Source organism: Cucurbita pepo, chromosome 3 (genome assembly GCF_057944985.1).
Source record: "Cucurbita pepo subsp. pepo isolate OVF chromosome 3, ASM5794498v1, whole genome shotgun sequence".
NCBI classification, from domain to species: domain Eukaryota; kingdom Viridiplantae; phylum Streptophyta; class Magnoliopsida; order Cucurbitales; family Cucurbitaceae; genus Cucurbita; species Cucurbita pepo.
Window position 1 is genome coordinate 6,586,647 of NC_141800.1, and position 19,848 is coordinate 6,606,494.

General features: G+C 35.7%; 3 pseudogenes; all 3 read right to left on the reverse strand.

The window, feature by feature from the left end:
- Positions 1-208: 208 nt before the first annotated feature.
- LOC147793119 (14 kDa proline-rich protein DC2.15 pseudogene) lies at positions 209-619 on the reverse strand (annotated as a pseudogene).
- Positions 620-5,579: 4,960 nt separating this feature from the next.
- Positions 5,580-5,990, reverse strand: LOC147793120 (14 kDa proline-rich protein DC2.15 pseudogene; annotated as a pseudogene).
- Positions 5,991-11,318: 5,328 nt separating this feature from the next.
- On the reverse strand, positions 11,319-11,758 carry LOC147793121 (14 kDa proline-rich protein DC2.15 pseudogene; annotated as a pseudogene).
- Positions 11,759-19,848: the final 8,090 nt, after the last annotated feature.

A 19,848-nucleotide genomic window follows, 5' to 3' on the forward strand; every position in this document is an offset into this window, starting at 1 on the left:
ATAGACGAACAACATTGTTCATTTGAAAAAAAAACTACGTACCATTATGTTACATTGCATTGTAATGAAACTATAAAAAGATGGTGGAATTCTGAGAAGATTTCCAAACCCATCATAACACGATGTACGACCAAACTAATTATTTAAACATGACATTGAAATGGAAAATTGAGGAAGAAACAAGAAACGGAAATGAAAGGATTTGGTTTCAAGCAGCGCATTGGAAGCCGGACGGAACCTTCTTTCCACAGTAGTTCAAAAGCAAGCTCAGGGAAACTGAGAGGTCAATCTTGAGACCCAAGGCTCCGGCCTTCAGCGCAGTGCAAAGGCACACAGCAGCTTCCAGGTCAACAAGGCCTTGGATTAGGGTGCAGCATGGGGATTTTGGTGGTGAGCTGATCACTAAGTGCACTAGATCGTCCAGCAAGTCGGCGCAGACGTCGAGCTTGAGGGTGTCCCTGGGGCACTTGGTGAGTGATGGTTGTTGCCTTTACGGGGTTGGCTTGTGGGGCTTGGGTGGCGGCGGTGAGCAAGGGACATAGGTGGAGCTGACCATAGTGAAGAAGAGGAGGTTGAGGAGGAGGAGGAGGGCAATGGGTGAAGAGAGCTTGGAAGCCATTGGTGGAGAGATATTGAAGGGTTTGTAGGTTTGTGGGATGGCTTGTGAAGAATTATGAGAAGGGGTAGGGTTTTTATAAATGGGGTTTGGGAATTTGTTGTATTTTAAAACAAAAATTCCTTATAAATTGCTGGATATGAAACACCTAACTCTTTGAGTTAGTTTATTAAGTTTTGAGGAATTGATTTGAGAGATGGGTTTTTAATTAGTTTGTCTTTTTTTAAAGTATTATAAAAATGTCAAATGGCCTACAAACTAGACGAAGTGATGTTCGATAATAAGATATCAAATACTTTTTAAAATGAATTATTGTGGTTTGTATGGTTGGAAAATAATATTTGATAGAACCCTTCCAGACAAGTGGGTAATAGATGATAACCTAGAGATTATTTTTAGCACAAATAATTTTTACAAATATAATATAGTTTTTTTTTTTTAAAAAATATACTATGAGATTCCACGTGATTTTGAAGGACTAACGAAACATTTTTTTTTTATAAGCGTGTGGAAACCTCTCCCTAGTAAATTGTAAAATTGGCGGCGATATATAATGAGTCAAAGCAGATAAATATATGTTAACAATGAGTTTTGATATATATTGATGTTAGTATGACATAACAGTACAACTTCTAAAACATGACAAGACTAAGATTGTTATTACATGCATGCTTTGAAAATCTTTTAAAGTTTACTTAAGACGAAAATGGTTATAAGATAAAAGATCTCTAAAAAAAAAAAAAAAAAAAAAAAAAAAAAAAAAAAAAAAAAAAAATTATTTAGGATCCCAAAAGTGAATTTTAAAACATAAATTGGACCGTTAAACTTCGATATATGCTATAAAGTGTTGTTTGCGAATAAGCAGTGATTGATTTGAGATGTAGTGGCAAAGATTGTTCAATGTCAAAATGAAAGGAAAAAGCTTTGCTCTAAATCCGATGGAGAGAGAGCAGATGACCTTTATATCAAGAACTAGTGCCACTGAGATTTGGCACAAAAGACTTGGGCACTTTCATCATTGAGGTTTGCTTTAGATGGAGTCAAAGAAGTTGGTAAAAAGACTCGCTGACATTAATGATTACATTCCTCTTTGCTGTGCTTGTAATTTTGGGGAGCAACATAGGCAACCCTTTCCTAAACGTTCATGGAGAGCCTCGAAAAAACTGCAGCTGGTTCATACTGATCTTTGTGGTCGTCAACGAACAACATCATTAAATGGTAATCTTTATTACATTGTTTTTGTTTCTGAACTAACGAGAATGTGTTGGATCTTCTTGCTGAAGCAAAAGCCAGAAGTAGCGGGCGTATTTTGAAATTCAAAGCCAGAGTTGAGAATGAAAGTGCATGCTTGATTCAGACTATAAGATCAGACAATGGCAAGGAGTACACTTCAGAAACTTTTAACAGGTTTTGTGAAGAGGCTGGAATTGAACATCAATTGACAGCACTATACACTCCTGAACAGAATGACGTCAGTGAAAGGAGGAATAGACTCATAATGGAGATGATATTTCATCTATTGAAGAGTTTAGATGACCATAAAGTATCTTGTGCATCGTTCATGTTCTAGAATGATGCACAAATGTGTTTCTCAATCCTAATGGTGGTGTAATCACACGACATTATGAGAAGAGTATTACTTGAGCATGGCCACATGTATAAAACAATAGGAATTCACCAAGAATTCAGGAGGCGAATGAGCTTAGCCTAGCCTCGAAATTGGTCTACATTAAGACAAAGAAGGCAGAGAGATTCATCGTAGACTTGGATGAATGTGTTTGCCTCGACCTAGGCTTACTCAGTAAAGCTATTCATTAAGATTTTCTCAACTCGACCAAGGTGGCCTCAACCTAAGTGACTTATTTCTAGCCTCGATGGCTTAGGCCTCGACCTTGACTCTAAGATCATCCCTTTGAAATGGCTTTCTAATACTGCATGGGTAACAAATTTTGATTTGTTAACTTATTTGATTCGGTTTGGCGTTTTTATTCACTCATTCCCATTAAGGTTTAGCTTCTCCTTTAGTCACAAGTTAATGTTTTATGTAACGATCCTAAATTTTTACATACTCAGAGTCGCTACCAAGTCTCATGCTTATCTCTTAAATGCGGAATATAGCTCTTAGATACTCATCATAAATAACGGAAAATTTAAAACACATTTAGAACACTTCAAACTACTAGAACACATTGTCGGTCTTACGTGTTTCAAAATATAACGTTGGAATTTAAAATTAAAACAAAACAATTACAAATGGAATAATCTAAATAATGAAATAAAAGCGTCCTATACTCCTATGACTAAGAATTTAAACATGCAACTACCTTATGCACGAGCCACAGTATCTATTTCCGATGTCGTCGTCGTCCGTACATGGGCGTCTTCTTTTTACCTGAAAAATGATATTTGGCACACGGCTTGAGTATTTCGAAGAATACTCAGTAAGTGACCCACTGTAGGGGTCATGCTGATGCAAACACGTGCAACATGCTCTTGGGATCGAGCTCTAACTCATCTAGGAGTGACCTCCAATCTCGAACAAATTGGATGTGTAGTACTTCTTTACACATGACCCACACGTGCGAGCGTGAATCCTCCGGGCGCTCGCTTGGACCCTCTAATCAAGCTAATCTGTAACGACGTCTGGAAGTTAGCGGAACCCCATAGTGTCATGAACTATTCAAACTTGATAGTATGGGTAATTATCATAGGTTTAATGTACGGAGTACAATTGCGAGTATGAACTATTTATTAGGCTATTTTTCTTGAGGCTTCAACTCTACCGTAGAAAGAAGAGACTTAAAATATAAATATATCTAAGAATAGCTTAACAATCCTCACATTTGTGCCGATCAAGGTAGGTCTTAAACAAAGATACTCTAATTTTCCATACGTTAATAACTTCGCCTACAAAATGGCTTTAATGTTGGCTTGGTTGAATGACTTGTATGATGTACGAATGACGAATTTTTCATGATTGTTTGATGCGTTTTGTGTTATGTTATGTTTATGCAATGATACAAGATGTACTATAATATGATTATGTCATGTTATGGAACTATGTTGTGATATTAATGTTGTATGATGCATAAACCTCCATATATTACACTACATAAACTACGATATCATGTACGTCGTGGTATTATGCACGCTCCTTTCCCTCCATAGCTTCTGCCAACGTGAGTTTAAGCTAGCCCAACAAGTAGACTTAGAGGATACGTATACGAGTCTGCTAGATGGATCTATGTGTGCATGTGTAGAGAAATATTACACATTCAACTCTATCAAGACTGAAAAGTAGAGATCGTTGCATGTATTTGCATTTTCCGACCGCAACAGTGTGATTATTTACTTAGTATTTTTTTAAATTATCAAACCAAGTGCTATTTTTTTTAGATGAAGGCAAGAGAACCATGTAGGGTCACTATATAGGCTATGAGAATGAAGGTATGATAGTTGCATTTTCTATTCAAATTATAGCCCTTGGGTTAGATATCAAAATTAGTTACTTAACATTAATGTTTAAAATGTGGAAGTCTCGATTTTATGGAAATGTCAATATCAATAGATAATTTTGAAAAAAAAAATATATACAACAAAAATACTAATAAATTAAATTAATAAGAATAAAAAAAAAACATATTTTACAATTTTAAATACATTAAAATACTTATCATTGACTCGAGATAAAAGAGGCATATGATGATGTAATTAATATAAAGTATAATGGATAACAATTCAAAAATTATGAAAAGGTTGTAATAAATAATTATTAGAAAAAAAAATTAATTGCCCAGCTTAGTGAACCACGAATTATTCATCGTCTTCTTCAAAATTAAAATTAAAGTTGTTTCTATAAATAATTAAATAAATTAATATATAAAAGAAAAAGAAAAATGTAGCAATTATCTCTACAATTTGCTTTTCATTGACCGTGACCGAGAGTACTGACACGGACCATTGTATTTTTTTTTCATTAATATGTCGATATCTAATATTGTCCACCAAATCCTCTTTTTAATCATATTGTATAAAATTGACCTTATATTTAATAAAAATATCAACACATAATATTAATAATAACCCTCTTCCTCGTTTAGAATAGTAAATTCTTATACGACGGTTTAAATATTCTCATAAATTTTTCAAAAGTTCCCATGGACTATGAGATCTCACGTCAGTTGAAAAAGAGAACGAAACATTTCTTAAAGTAATGTGGAAACATCTCTCACATACACATTTTAAAACCGTGAGACTAACGACGATACGTAACGGGCCAAAGTAGATAATCCCTGCTAACGGTGAGCTTAGGCTATTACAAATGGCATCAGAGCCAGACACCGAGCGGTGTGCCAACAAAGACGCTGGCCCCCAAGGGGGTGGATTGTGAGATCCACCGTCAGTTGGAGAGGAGAACGAAGCGTTCTTTATAGGAATGTGAAAACCTCTCCCTAACAAACATGTTTTAAAACTGTAAGGCTGACGGCCATTCATAACGATTCCAAACGGATAATATCTACTAGCGGCGTACTTGGGCTATTACACTGACATCCATATTTTCATTCAATTGAGGTCTCTACATTTTTCATCAACATTGTCATTTAAAACTTGAGTGTTAATACTACTCTCTTTAATTTTTCGTCATGAAAATTTTGGAGTTAAGGGTTTATTATGATTTCATGCAAGTGACACAGGTGAAACAAGATTTGAGGTTTCAAACATATGCATCGTCGAATTTGTAATAAGACACAAGAATAGACGAACAACGTTGTTCATTTGAAAAAAGAACTACGTACCATTATGTTACATTGCATTGTAAAAGAAACTATAAAAAGATGGTGGAATTCTGAGAAGATTTCCAAACCCATCATAACACGACGTACGACCAAACCGATTATTTAAACACGACATTGAAATGGAAAATTGAAGAAGAAACAAGAGACGGAAATGAAAGGATTTGGTTTCAAGCAGGGCATTGGAAGCCGGACGGAACCTTCTGTCCACAGTAGTTCAAAAGCAAGCTGAGGGAAACTGAGAGGTCAATCTTGAGACCCAAGGCTCTGGCCTTCACCGCAGTGCAAAGGCACACAGCAGCTTCCAGGTCAACAAGGCCTTGGATTAGGGTGCAGCATGGGGATTTTGGTGGTGAGCCGATCACTAAGTGCACTAGATCGTCCAGCAAGTCGGCGCAGACGCCAAGCTTGAGGGTGTCCCTGGGGCACTTGGGGAGTGATGGTTGCTGCCTTGACGGGGTGGGCTTGTGGGGCTTGGGTGGCGGCGGTGGGCAAGGGACATAGGTGGAGCTGACCATAGTGAAGAAGAGGAGGTTAAGGAGGAGGAGGAGGGCAATGGGCGAAGAGAGCTTGGAAGCCATTGGTGGAGAGATATTGAAGGGTTTGTAGGTTTGTGGGATGGCTTGTGAAGAATTATGAGAAGGGTTAGGGTTTTTATAAATGGGGTTTGGGAATTTGTTGTATTTTAAAACAAAAATTCCTTATAAATTGCTGGATATGAAACACCTAACTCTTTGAGTTAGTTTATTAAGTTTTGAGGAATTGATTTGAGAGATGGGTTTTTAATTAGTTTGTCTTTTTTTAAAGTATTATAAAAATGTCAAATGGCCTACAAACTAGACATAGTGATGTTCGATAATAAGATATCACATACTTTTTAAAATAAATTATTGTGGTTTGTATGGTTGGAAAATAATATTTGATATAAATTATTGTGGTTTGTATGGTTGGAAAATAATATTTGATAGAACCCTTCCAGACAAGTGGGTAATAGATGATAATCTAGAGATTATTTTTAGCACAAATAATTTTTACAAATATAATATGGTTTCTTTTTAAATATAACTATGAGATTCCACGTCATTTTGAAGGAGTAACGAAACATTTTTTTTTTTATAAGGGTGTGGAAACCTCTCCCTAGTAAATTGTAAAATTGGCGGCGATATATAATGAGTCAAAGCGGATAAATATATGTTAACAATGAGTTTTGATATATATTGATGTTAGTATGACACAACAGTACAACTTCTAAAACATGACAAGACTAAGATTGTTATTACATGCATGCTTTGAAAATCTTTTAAAGTTTACTTAAGATGAAAATGGTTATAAGATAAAAGATCTAAAAAAAAAAAAAATTAGACTTCTATTTAGGATCCCAAAAATGAATTTTAAAACATATATTGGACGGTTAAACTTCGATAGCATGAAACCCATCCTTGTTTCAAATAAAAACATGTTTGAATAAGATATTAAAAGAATGAAAAATTGAAATATAAACAAAACACTATCGAAAGTCTCTCCCAACTTCTATAGCAATCACTGTGCTGCTTAAGATTTCTTTGCCTTTACCTAAAAAATAGAAAATATTGATTACATTCATGCTTTGAAAATCTTTTAAAGTTTAGTTTAGACAAGACTAAGATTGTTATTACATTCATGCTTTGAAAATCTTTTAAAGTTTACTTTAGATGAAAATGGTTATAAGATAAAAGATCTCTAAAAAAAAAAAAAAAAAAAAAAGAATATTTTTAGGATCCCAAAAATGAATTTTAAAACATAAATTGGACCGTTGTTTGCGAATAAGCAGTGATTGATTAGAGATGTAGTGGCAAAGACTTGTTCAATGTCAAAATGAAAGGAAAAAGCTTTGCTCTAAATCCGACGGAGAGAGAGCAGATGACCTTTATACCAAGAGCTAGTGCCACTGAGATTTGGCACAAAAGACTTGGGCACTTTCATCATTGAGGTTTGCTTTAGATGCAGTCAAAGAAGCTGGTAAAAAGACTCGCTGACATTAATGATTACATTCCTCTTTGCCGTGCTTGTAATTTTGGGGAGCAACATAGGCAACCCTTTCCTAAACATTCATGGAGAGCCTCGAAAAAACTGCAGCTGGTTCATACTGATCTTCGTGGTCGTCAACAAACAACATCATTAAATGGTAATCTTTATTACATTGTTTTTATTTATGATCTAACGAGAATGTGTTGGATCTTCTTGCTGAAGCAAAAGCCAGAAGTAGCGGGCGTATTTTGAAATTCAAAGCCAGAGTTGAGAATGAAAGTGCATGCTTGATTCAGACTAAAAGATCAGACAATGGCAAGGAGTACACTTCCGAAACTTTTAACAGGTTTTGTGAAGAGGCTGGAATTGAACATCAATTGACAGCACTATACACTCCTGAACAGAATGACGTCAGTGAAAGGAGGAATAGATTCATAATGGAGATGATATTTCATCTATTGAAGAGTTTCGATGACCATAAAGTATCTTGTGCATCGTTCATGTTCTAGAATGATGCACAAATGTGTTTCTCAGTCCTAATGGTGGTGTAATCACACGACATTATGAGAAGAGTATTACTTGAGCATGGCCACATGTATAAAACAATAGGAATTCACCAAGAATTCAGGAGGCGAATGAGCTTAGCCTAGTCTCGAAATTGGTCTACATTAAGACAAAGAAGGCAGAGAGATTCATCGTAGACTTGGATGAATGTGTTTGCCTCGACCTAGGCTTACTCAGTAAAGCTATTCATTAAGATTTTCTCAACTCGACCAAGGTGGCCTCAACCTAAGTGACTTATTTCTAGCCTCGATGGCTTAGGCCTCGACCTTGACTCTAAGATCATCCCTTTGAAATGGCTTTCTAATACTGCATGGGTAACAAATTTTGATTTGTTAACTTATTTGATTCGGTTTGGCGTTTTTATTCACTCATTCCCATTAAGGTTTAGCTTCTCCTTTAGTCACAAGTTAATGTTTTATGTAACGATCCTAAATTTTTACATACTCAGAGTCGCTACCAAGTCTCATGCTTATCTCTTAAATGCGGAATATAGCTCTTAGATACTCATCATAAATAACGGAAAATTTAAAACACATTTAGAACACTTCAAACTACTAGAACACATTGTCGGTCTTACGTGTTTCAAAATATAACGTTGGAATTTAAAATTAAAACAAAACAATTACAAATGGAATAATCTAAATAATGAAATAAAAGCGTCCTATACTCCTATGACTAAGAATTTAAACATGCAACTACCTTATGCACGAGCCACAGTATCTATTTCCGATGTCGTCGTCGTCCGTACATGGGCGTCTTCTTTTTACCTGAAAAATGATATTTGGCACACGGCTTGAGTATTTCGAAGAATACTCAGTAAGTGACCCACTGTAGGGGTCATGCTGATGCAAACACGTGCAACATGCTCTTGGGATCGAGCTCTAACTCATCTAGGAGTGACCTCCAATCTCGAACAAATTGGATGTGTAGTACTTCTTTACACATGACCCACACGTGCGAGCGTGAATCCTCCGGGCGCTCGCTTGGACCCTCTAATCAAGCTAATCTGTAACGACGTCTGGAAGTTAGCGGAACCCCATAGTGTCATGAACTATTCAAACTTGATAGTATGGGTAATTATCATAGGTTTAATGTACGGAGTACAATTGCGAGTATGAACTATTTATTAGGCTATTTTTCTTGAGGCTTCAACTCTACCGTAGAAAGGAGAGACTTAAAATATAAATATATCTAAGAATAGCTTAACAATCCTCACATTTGTGCCGATCAAGGTAGGTCTTAAACAAAGATACTCTAATTTTCCATACGTTAATAACTTCGCCTACAAAATGGCTTTAATGTTGGCTTGGTTGAATGACTTGTATGATGTACGAATGACGAATTTTTCATGATTGTTTGATGCGTTTTGTGTTATGTTATGTTTATGCAATGATACAAGATGTACTATAATATGATTATGTCATGTTATGGAACTATGTTGTGATATTAATGTTGTATGATGCATAAACCTCCATATATTACACTACATAAACTACGATATCATGTACGTCGTGGTATTATGCACGCTCCTTTCCCTCCATAGCTTCTGCCAACGTGAGTTTAAGCTAGCCCAACAAGTAGACTTAGAGGATACGTATACGAGTCTGCTAGATGGATCTATGTGTGCATGTGTAGAGAAATATTACACATTCAACTCTATCAAGACTGAAAAGTAGAGATCGTTGCATGTATTTGCATTTTCCGACCGCAACAGTGTGATTATTTACTGAGTATTTTTTTAAATTATCAAACCAAGTGCTATTTTTTTTAGATGAAGGCAAGAGAACCATGTAGGGTCACTATATAGGCTATGAGAATGAAGGTATGATAGTTGCATTTTCTATTCAAATTATAGCCCTTGGGTTAGATATCAAAATTAGTTACTTAACATTAATGTTTAAAATGTGGAAGTCTCGATTTTATGGAAATGTCAATATCAATAGATAATTTTGAAAAAAAAAATATATACAACAAAAATACTAATAAATTAAATTAATAAGAATAAAAAAAAAACATATTTTACAATTTTAAATACATTAAAATACTTATCATTGACTCGAGATAAAAGAGGCATATGATGATGTAATTAATATAAAGTATAATGGATAACAATTCAAAAATTATGAAAAGGTTGTAATAAATAATTATTAGAAAAAAAAATTAATTGCCCAGCTTAGTGAACCACGAATTATTCATCGTCTTCTTCAAAATTAAAATTAAAGTTGTTTCTATAAATAATTAAATAAATTAATATATAAAAGAAAAAGAAAAATGTAGCAATTATCTCTACAATTTGCTTTTCATTGACCGTGACCGAGAGTACTGACACGGACCATTGTATTTTTTTTTCATTAATATGTCGATATCTAATATTGTCCACCAAATCCTCTTTTTAATCATATTGTATAAAATTGACCTTATATTTAATAAAAATATCAACACATAATATTAATAATAACCCTCTTCCTCGTTTAGAATAGTAAATTCTTATACGACGGTTTAAATATTCTCATAAATTTTTCAAAAGTTCCCATGGACTATGAGATCTCACGTCAGTTGAAAAAGAGAACGAAACATTTCTTAAAGTAATGTGGAAACATCTCTCACATACACATTTTAAAACCGTGAGACTAACGACGATACGTAACGGGCCAAAGTAGATAATCCCTGCTAACGGTGAGCTTAGGCTATTACAAATGGCATCAGAGCCAGACACCGAGCGGTGTGCCAACAAAGACGCTGGCCCCCAAGGGGGTGGATTGTGAGATCCACCGTCAGTTGGAGAGGAGAACGAAGCGTTCTTTATAGGAATGTGAAAACCTCTCCCTAACAAACATGTTTTAAAACTGTAAGGCTGACGGCCATTCATAACGATTCCAAACGGATAATATCTACTAGCGGCGTACTTGGGCTATTACACTGACATCCATATTTTCATTCAATTGAGGTCTCTACATTTTTCATCAACATTGTCATTTAAAACTTGAGTGTTAATACTACTCTCTTTAATTTTTCGTCATGAAAATTTTGGAGTTAAGGGTTTATTATGATTTCATGCAAGTGACACAGGTGAAACAAGATTTGAGGTTTCAAACATATGCATCGTCGAATTTGTAATAAGACACAAGAATAGACGAACAACGTTGTTCATTTGAAAAAAGAACTACGTACCATTATGTTACATTGCATTGTAAAAGAAACTATAAAAAGATGGTGGAATTCTGAGAAGATTTCCAAACCCATCATAACACGACGTACGACCAAACCGATTATTTAAACACGACATTGAAATGGAAAATTGAAGAAGAAACAAGAGACGGAAATGAAAGGATTTGGTTTCAAGCAGGGCATTGGAAGCCGGACGGAACCTTCTGTCCACAGTAGTTCAAAAGCAAGCTGAGGGAAACTGAGAGGTCAATCTTGAGACCCAAGGCTCTGGCCTTCACCGCAGTGCAAAGGCACACAGCAGCTTCCAGGTCAACAAGGCCTTGGATTAGGGTGCAGCATGGGGATTTTGGTGGTGAGCCGATCACTAAGTGCACTAGATCGTCCAGCAAGTCGGCGCAGACACCAAGCTTGAGGGTGTCCCTGGGGCACTTGGGGAGTGATGGTTGCTGCCTTGACGGGGTGGGCTTGTGGGGCTTGGGTGGCGGCGGTGGGCAAGGGACATAGGTGGAGCTGACCATAGTGAAGAAGAGGAGGTTGAGGAGGAGGAGGAGGGCAATGGGTGAAGAGAGCTTGGAAGCCATTGGTGGAGAGATATTGAAGGGTTTGTAGGTTTGTGGGATGGCTTGTGAAGAATTATGAGAAGGGTTAGGGTTTTTATAAATGGGGTTTGGGAATTTGTTGTATTTTAAAACAAAAATTCCTTATAAATTGCTCGATATGAAACACCTGACTCTTTCAGTTACTTTATTAAGTTTTGAGGAATTGATTTGAGAGATGGGTTTTTAATTAGTTTGTCTTTTTTTAAAGTATTATAAAAATGTCAAATGGCCTACAAACTAGACATAGTGATGTTCGATAATAAGATATCACATACTTTTTAAAATAAATTATTGTGGTTTGTATGGTTGGAAAATAATATTTGATAGAACCCTTCCAGACAAGTGGGTAATAGATGATAATCTAGAGATTATTTTTAGCACAAATAATTTTTACAAATATAATATGGTTTCTTTTTAAATATAACTATGAGATTCCACGTCATTTTGAAGGAGTAACGAAACATTTTTTTTTTTATAAGGGTGTGGAAACCTCTCCCTAGTAAATTGTAAAATTGGCGGCGATATATAATGAGTCAAAGCGGATAAATATATGTTAACAATGAGTTTTGATATATATTGATGTTAGTATGACACAACAGTACAACTTCTAAAACATGACAAGACTAAGATTGTTATTACATGCATGCTTTGAAAATCTTTTAAAGTTTACTTAAGATGAAAATGGTTATAAGATAAAAGATCTAAAAAAAAAAAAATTAGACTTTTATTTAGGATCCCAAAAATGAATTTTAAAACATATATTGGACGGTTAAACTTCGATAGCATGAAACCCATCCTTGTTTCAAATAAAAACATGTTTGAATAAGATATTAAAAGAATGAAAAATTGAAATATAAACAAAACACTATCGAAAGTCTCTCCCAACTTCTATAGCAATCACTGTGCTGCTTAAGATTTCTTTGCCTTTACCTAAAAAATAGAAAATATTGATTACATTCATGCTTTGAAAATCTTTTAAAGTTTAGTTTAGACAAGACTAAGATTGTTATTACATTCATGCTTTGAAAATCTTTTAAAGTTTACTTTATATGAAAATGGTTATAAGATAAAAGATCTCTCAAAAAAAAAAAAAAAAAAAAAGAATTTTTTTAGGATCCCAAAAATGAATTTTAAAACATAAATTGGACCGTTGTTTGCGAATAAGCAGTGATTGATTAGAGATGTAGTGGCAAAGACTTGTTCAATGTCAAAATGAAAGGAAAAAGCTTTGCTCTAAATCCGACGGAGAGAGAGCAGATGACCTTTATACCAAGAGCTAGTGCCACTGAGATTTGGCACAAAAGGCTTGGGCACTTTCATCATTGAGGTTTGCTTTAGATGCAGTCAAAGAAGCTGGTAAAAAGACTCGCTGACATTAATGATTACATTCCTCTTTGCCGTGCTTGTAATTTTGGGGAGCAACATAGGCAACCCTTTCCTAAACATTCATGGAGAGCCTCGAAAAAACTGCAGCTGGTTCATACTGATCTTCGTGGTCGTCAACGAACAACATCATTAAATGGTAATCTTTATTACATTGTTTTTATTTATGATCTAACGAGAATGTGTTGGATCTTCTTGCTGAAGCAAAAGCAAGAAGTAGCGGACGTATTTTGAAATTCAAAGCCAGAGTTGAGAATTAAAGTGCATGCTTGATTCAGACTATAAGATTAGATAATGGCAAGGAGTACACTTCAGAAACTTTTAACAGGTTTTGTGAAGAGGCTGGAATTGAACATCAATTGACAGCACTATACACTCCTCAACAGAATGACGTCAGTGAAAGGAGGAATAGATTCATAATGGAGATGATATTTCATCTATTGAAGAGTTTAGATGACCATAAAGTATCTTGTGCATCGTTCATGTTCTAGGATGATGCACAAATGTGTTTCTCAGTCCTAATGGTGGTGTAATCACACGACATTATGAGAAGAGTATTACTTGAGCATGGCCACATGTATAAAATAATAGGAATTCACCAAGAATTCAGGAGGCGAATGAGCTTAGCCTAGCCTCGAAATTGTTCTACATTAAGACAAAGAAGGCAGAGAGATTCATCGTAGACTTGGATGAATGTGTTTGCCTCGACCTAGGCTTACTCAGTAAAGCTATTCATTAAGATTTTCTCAACTCGACCAAGGTGGCCTCAACCTAAGTGACTTATTTCTAGCCTCGATGGCTTAGGCCTCGACCTTGACTCTAAGATCATCCCTTTGAAATGGCTTTCTAATACTGCATGGGTAACAAATTTTGATTTGTTAACTTATTTGATTCGATTTGGCGTTTTTATTCACTCATTCCCATTAAGGTTTAGCTTCTCCTTTAGTCTCAAGTTAATGGTTTATGTAACGATCCTAAATTTTTACATACTCAGAGTCGCTACCAAGTCTCATGCTTATCTCTTAAATGCGGAATATAGCTCTTAGATACTCATCATAAATAACGGAAAATTTAAAACACATTCAGAACACTTCAAACTACTAGAACACATTGTCGGTCTTACGTGTTTCAAAATATAACGTTGGAATTTAAAATTAAAACAAAACAATTACAAATGGAATAATCTAAATAATGAAATAAAAGCGTCCTATACTCCTATGACTAAGAATTTAAACATGCAACTACCTTATGCACGAGCCACAGTATCTATTTCCGATGTCGTCGTCGTCCGTACATGGGCGTCTTCTTTTTACCTGAAAAATGATATTTGGCACACGGCTTGAGTATTTCGAAGAATACTCAGTAAGTGACCCACTGTAGGGGTCATGCTGATGCAAACACGTGCAACATGCTCTTGGGATCGAGCTCTAACTCATCTAGGAGTGACCTCCAATCTCGAACAAATTGGATGTGTAGTACTTCTTTACACATGACCGACACGTGCAAGCGTGAATCCTCCGGGCGCTCGCTTGGACCCTCTAATCAAGCTAATCTGTAACGACGTCTGGAAGTTAGCGGAACCCCATAGTGTCATGAACTATTCAAACTTGATTGTAACGCCCCTAATTTTCTTTAACATAATTAGTGACGTCACCCATGCATACTTATCTCATTAGGCGGAAGCTCATCATAAATAACCTTGAAATAGTCTTTCATAAAAATTCATGAATCCAAAACAAAACCTAAACTCCGAAAATAAACCTTCAATACTGAATTCAAAATAAATCCAAATAAAACGATACTCAATCCTATAACTTAAAACAGTCTAATAAAAGTAAACTCCTAAAAATATCCCGTCTCCAACTTCCATGGTGGCCTCAGCTCCGCCGTCAGCCGTACAATTGCGCCTTGCCTTTACCTGAAAAATGTAGGTAGCACGTGGCTTGAGTATTTTATGAAATACTCAGTAAGTCACCCCACTGTTGGGGTTAGGAATGCAAACACATGCAACATATGAGCGGGACCTAACTTTTCATAAACTTTTCATAGCCTTGGGCGCTTTTCTATTCCGGGTAGGGTTGGATGTGTGGTACTCCTTCACACATGGCCCATGTACGTGTACATGAACCCACCAGGCGGGCTCTTATACGTACCCCCTGGGCCTGACTTGGTTGGGCACAACGTGTTACACGTAGCCGGACACCACAGAACAGAAAAGGGCCTGCATGATATCATGGCGAACATAAATATCGTATTTCATTCTTTCGTATCATAAAGGGGAAGAATCCTGATGCACGTGACATACATATATGCATGAGGTCCCTTAACATATTTAACATGGCATTACATAAGCAGTGCTAACATCGCATTTACGTTTCTTACATCACATGGCATCTCACATGACTTACATTACATGACATATTACATAAACATTTCAGTTGCATAAACGTCTCATGACATGACTCGATAATTCTACGTGTATCTATGGCATGGAAAGTTACTCGGTTTCTTTAGAACGTGTTTCAAACGTCTTGGTTTGAGGTTTCCGAATTAGGGTTTCGATTTTAAACACTTTTTTATTTTTTTATCCACTCCGTTTCTTCAAAATTTTATTCTAAATCATCATGCCTCATCATTCCCTACAAAAGTTTCGAAAAACATGAACAGTTACTTGGTTTTTTAGCACGTGTTTCCAACGTCCCGGTTTGGGGTTTCTGAATTAGGGTTTCAATTTTCAGCCCTTTTTTACTGCTTTATACACTCCGTTTCTTCGACATTCTATTCTTCATTATCATGGCTAATCATTCACCACAAAAGTTTCGAAAAACATGGATAGTTTATCGGTTTTTTAGAACGTGTTTGAAACGTCCCAGTTTGAAGTTTCCGAAATAGAGTTCGATTTTAAGCACTTTTTTACTGCTTTATACACTATTTTTATTCAACATTCTATTCTAAATCATCATGCCTAATCCTTCCCCAAAAAAGTTTTTTAAAACATGGAAAGTTTCTCGGTTTCTTTAGCACGTGTTTCAACGTCCCGATTTGGGTTTTCCGAATTAGGGTTTCGATTTGAAGGACTTTTGTACTGCTTTATACACTCCATTTCTTCAACATTCTATTCTAAATCATCATGGCTAATAATTCCCCACAAAAGTTTTGAAAAACATGTACGGTTGCTCGGTTTTTTTAGCACGAGTTTCAAACATCTCGATTTGGGGTTTTCGAATTAAGGTTTCGATTTTAAGCAAATTTTACTGCTTTATACACTCCGTTTCTTCGAAATTCTATTCTAAATCATCATGCCTCATCATTCCCTAAAAAAGTTGCGAAAAACATGGACAGTTACTCGATTTTTTAGCACGTGTTTCAAACGTCCCGGTTTGGGGTTTCCGAATTAGGGTTTAAATTTTAAGCACTTTTTTTATTGATTTATACACTTCGTTTCTTCGACATTCTATTCTCAATCATCATGCCTAATCATTCCTCAAAAAAATTTCGAAAAACATGGACAGTTTATCGGTTTTTATAGCACGTGTTTCAAATGTCCTTGTTTTGGGTTTCCGAATTAGGGTTTCGATTTGAAGCACTTTTTTAGTGCTTTATACACTCCATTTCTTCGACATTCTATTCTAAATCATCATGCCTAAGCATTCCCCACAAAAGTTTCTTAAAACATGGACAGTTACTCGGTTTTTTAGCACGTGTTTCAAACGTCTCGGTTTGGGGTTTCCGAATCAGGGTTTCGATTTTAAGCACTTTTTTACTTCTTTATACACTCAGTTTCTTCGACATTCTCTTATAAATCATCATGCCTAATCATTCCCCACAAAAGGTTCTTAAAACATGGACAGTTACTCAGTTTTTTAGCACGTGTTTCAAACGTCCCGGTTTGGGGTTTCCGAATTAGGGTTTAAATTTTAAGCACTTTTTTTATTGATTTATACACTCCGTTTCTTCGACATTCTATTCTTAATCATCATGCGTAATTATTCCTCACAAAAATTTCGAAAAACATAGACAGTTTATCTTTTTTTATAGCACGTGTTTCAAACGTCCCGGTTTGGGGTTTGCGAATTAGGGTTTCGATTTGAAGCCCTTTTTTAGTGCTTTATACACTCCATTTCTTCGACATTCTATTCTAAATCGTCATGCCTAATCATTCCCCAAAAAAAGTTCTAAAAACATGGACAGTTACTCGATTTTTTAGCACGTTTTTCAAACGTCCCGGTTTGGGGTTTCCAAATTAGGATTTCGATTTGAAGCACTTCTTACTTATTTATACACTCGGTTTATCCGACATTCTCTTCTAAATCATCATGCCTAATCATTCACCCCTAAAGTTTCTTAAAACATGAACAGTTACTCAGTTTTTTAGCACGAGTTTCAAACGTCCCGGTTTGGGGCATGCGAATCAGGGTTTTGATTTTAAGCACTTTTTTACTTCTTTATACACTCAGTTTCTTCGAAATTCTCTTATAAATCATCATGCCTAATCATTCCCCACAAAAGGTTCTTAAAACATGGCCAGTTACTCAGTTTTTTAGCACGTGTTTCAAACGTCCCGGTTTGAGGTTTCCGAATTAGGATTTCGATTTTAAGCACTTTTTTAGTTCTTTATACAGTCCATTTCTTCGACATTCTATTCTAAATCATCATGCCTAAGCATTCCCCACAAAAGTTTCTTAAAACATGGACAGTTACTCAGTTTTTATAGCACGTGTTTCAAACGTCCCAGTTTGGGGTTTTCGAATTAGGGTTTCGATTTTAAGCACTTTTTTACAGCGTTATACACTCCGTTTCTTCGACATTCTATTCTAAATCATCATGCCTAATCATTCCCCACAAAAGGTTCTTAAAACATGGACAGTTACTCAGTTTTTTTAGCACGTGTTTCAAACGTTCTGGTTTTGGGTTTCTGAATTAAGGTTACGATTTCAAGCACTTTTTTACTGCTTTATACACACCGCTTCTTCGACATTCTATTCTAAATCATCATTTCTATTCATTTCCCAGAAAATTTTCGAAAAATATGGACAGTTACTTGTTTTTTAGCACTTGTTTCAAACGTCCCGGTTTGGGGTTTCCGAATTAGGGTTTGATTTTAAGCACTTTTAATACTTCTTTTACACTCCGTTTCTTCAAAATTCTCTGATAAATCATCATGCCTAATCATTTCCTACAAAATTTTCATAAAACATGGACAGTTACTCGGTTTTTATAGCACGTGTTTCAAACGTCCCGGTTTGGGGTTTCTGAATTAGCGTTTCGATTTTAAGCACTTTTCTACAGCGTTATACACTCCGTTTCTTCGACATTCTATTATAAATCATCATGCCTAATCATTCCCCACAAAAGGTTCTTAAAACATGGACAGTTACTCGGTTTTTTTAGCACGTGTTTCAAACGTTCCGGTTTGGGGTTTCCGAATTAGGATTTCGATTTTAAGCACTTTTTACTGCTTTATACTCTCGGTTTCTTTGACATTCTCTTCTAAATCATCATGCCTAATCATTCTCCATAAAAGTGTCGAAAAACATGGACAGTTACTCGATTTTTGTAGTACTTATTTGAAACGTATCGGTTTGGGGTTTCCGAATTAGGGTTACGATTTCAAGAATTTTTTTACTGCTTTATACCCTCTGTTTCTTCGACATTCTATTCTAAATCATCATGCCTAATCATTCCCCACGAAAGTTTTGAAAAACATGGACAGTTACTGGATTATTTTAGCACGTGTTTCAAACGTCCCAGTTTCGGGTTTCCGAATTAGGGTTTCGATTTTAAGCACTTTTTTACTCCTTTATACTCTCCGTTTCTTCGACATTCTGTTCTAAATCATCATTCCCCACAAAAGATTCTTAAAACATGGACAGTTACTCGATTTTTTTAGCACGTGTTTCAAACGTCCCGGTTTGGCGTTTAAGAATTACGATTTCGATTTTAAGCATTTTTTACTGCTTTATTCACTCAATTTCTTTGACATTCTATTCTAATCAGTATGCCTAATAATTCCCCATAAAAGTTTCGAAAAACATGAATAGTTCCCCGATTTTTGTAGCACGTGTTTCAAATGTCCCGGTTTGGGGTTTCCGAATTAGGGTTTCAATTTTAAGCACTTTTTTACTGCTTTATACACTCCGTTTCTTGGACATTCTATTCTAAATCATCATGTCTCATCATTTCCTGCAAAAGTTTCGAAAAACATGAATAGTTACTGGGTTTTTTTAGCACGTGTTTCAAACGTCCCGGTTTGGGGTTTCCGAATTAGTGTTTTGACTTTAAGCAATTTTTTACTGTTGTATACACTCCGTTTCTTCGACATTCTATTCTAAATCATCATGCCTGATCAATCCCCACAAAAGTTTCGAAAAACATGGACAGTTACTAGGTGTTTTTAGTACGTGTTTCAAACGTCCCGGTTTGGGGTTTCCGAATTAGGTTTTCGATTTGAAGCTCTTTTTCACTGCTTTATACACTCCGTTTCTTCAACATTCTATTCGAAATCAAAATGCCTAATCATTCCCCACAAAAGGTTTTTAAAACATGGACAGTTACTCGATTTTTTTAGCACGTGTTTCAAACGTCCCGGTTTGGGGTTTCCGAATTAGGATTTCGATTTTAAGCAAATTTTACTGCTTTATACACTCTGTTTCTTTGACATTCTCTTCTAAATCATCATACCTAATCATTCCCCATAAAAGGTTTTTAAAACATGGAC